Below are 2,293 nucleotides of genomic sequence, written 5' to 3' on the forward strand. Positions count from 1 at the left end.
TTTTTTTTATGGGAGAATGTGCTGCTTGATTCCTTAACTATAAAAAGGATAAAGAAAAACAATTTTCCCTCTTAAATCTAATTGTGCTACTGGAAAAAAGTAATATTCATAAATGTAAATTCACAAATAAAAAAACTCAAACGTGTTTTCTATAAGGAATTTGAGCAGTAGATTAAGACCTTTCTACATTCTTCCAATAAGAAAGCTGTTACAAAATATGTGTGCATCTTTTATGTCTTTGTGTAATCTGTCATTTGTTGTACCCCCTAGCATATGTTATCATTGTCTGTGTTTGCAGGGCCTGCAAACCAATAGACTACAAAGGGAAGCACAGCCAAGAGCTGCCCAGTGACACGAGCCTACCAGACAAGCTAAATCACTTTTATGCTCTCTTCAAGGCAAGCAACACTGAGGCATGCATGAGAGCATCAGCTGTTCCAGATGACTGTGTGATCACGCTCTCCGTATCTGACGTGAGTAAGACCTTTAAACAGGTCAACATTCACAAGGCCGCGGGGCCAGGTGGATTACCAGGACGTGTGCTCCGAGCATGTGTTGACCAACTGGCAGGTGTCTTAACTGACATTTTCAACATGTCTCATTTTCAACATGTCTCCTTTGGCAGTTCTATCTTGGTTGGAAAATGTTGTAGTTGGGGATGGAAATTTCAGAATTTTTGGTGGCCTTCCTAAGCCAGGATTCAGACACGTCTAGGACATAAGGGTTGGCGGAGTGTGCTAAAGCAGTGAAAAAAACAAACTTAGGGAGGAGGCGTCTGATGTTAACATGCATGAAACCAAGGCTTTTACAGTTACAGAAGTCAACAAATGATAGCGCCTGGGGAATAGGTGTGATGCTGGGGGCTACAGGGCCTGGCTTAACCTTTAACCAGACGATCAGAGGAGGAGTAGGCTAAGGGTATGGCAAAAGGCTATAACAAGTGGTTGTTTAGTGCGTTGGGCACAGAGAATAAAAGGAGCAGATTTCTGGGTGGGGTAGAATAGATTCAGGGCATAATGTACAGACAAGGGTATGGTAAGATGTGAGTACATTGAGTGACGATGAGAGATGTTTCATCTCTGGAGGCACCAGTTAAGCCAGGATGAGGTCTCCACATGTGTGGGGGGTGGGACAAAGCGCTATCTAAAGGCACTTTGAGCGGGACTGAGGACTCTACATTGAAATAAAACAATAAAAACTAGCCGAGACAGCAGTAGACTAGGCATATTGTATTCAGGGCACGTGACAAATAAACGTTGATTTGATACTTCTTGTAAGTATACTGTTTTTTCTGCAATTAAAATAAAATAATTATAATTATAATTATTATTGTTATAGTATTGCAAAAAAGGTTTGAATGGTCCGCTGGCTCCCAGAGGCAAGATTTTGATTGGATGTTACATTTCAAGAACCCTCCCCCCACACGCCGGTTGAAGGGGGTGGTACGTTTTATGTTCGTCACTGTTTTCCGACCAGGTAGGACACATTTTGTAGAAAGTTGGTCCTTATGCTAGCCAGTTTGCAACATTGCAGAAAATGGAAGAAAACATGGAGAATTTTTTAAATTCTGTTTTGCCAGAAATGTGCTCTACACACAACATTTAGTCGATGAAGGCATTACAACTCTGCTTGAACACTCTACAAAAGAAAATATACATTTTGGCGTGTCAAACCTACAGGGTACGGTAAATGTTTAGTGTATCAAGTGTGGCCGACAGTCTGCGATTTATTGAAAGTAGTTAAATTGATGGTAGTAGTAGATTCTCCTCTGATAATCGAGGATCGGGTTTGTGTTCTGAACTCTCAAGGAATCGTCACTGCATACGTGGGTCAAATAGCTTGGGGACACATCGCAAGTCTGTGTATTAGTTGGACTCCCTGAGTTGTGCAATGTTCTGGTGACTGGTGGCAGAAAATAACGCTACCACAATATAGCCGGCTTCACCAAAAAACGTTTCCTGTCAATAAAGGAATGTATAATCTCTAGGAGCTCTACTTTTTATATATTTATTTTCTTTATTTCACCTTTTATTTAAACAGGTAGGCCAGTTGAGAACAAGTTCTCATTTACAACAGCGACCTGGCCAAGATAAGGCAAAGCAGTGCGACAAAAACAACAACACAGAGTTACACATGGCATAAACTCCCTTGCATTAAATGCTACAGGCGGCAACAATGTCATACTCTTTTTTGACCAGACAGCATCAGATGGCCTACACATACAAAGACAGAGGGTGAGAAACATACAGCTTCTTTCAAATTGAAGGACAATTATGAAACACAGAGACGAAAG

This window comes from Oncorhynchus mykiss, chromosome 7 (assembly GCF_057628025.1).
Source record: "Oncorhynchus mykiss isolate SJ-2025 chromosome 7, ASM5762802v1, whole genome shotgun sequence".
Lineage (NCBI taxonomy): Eukaryota > Metazoa > Chordata > Actinopteri > Salmoniformes > Salmonidae > Oncorhynchus > Oncorhynchus mykiss.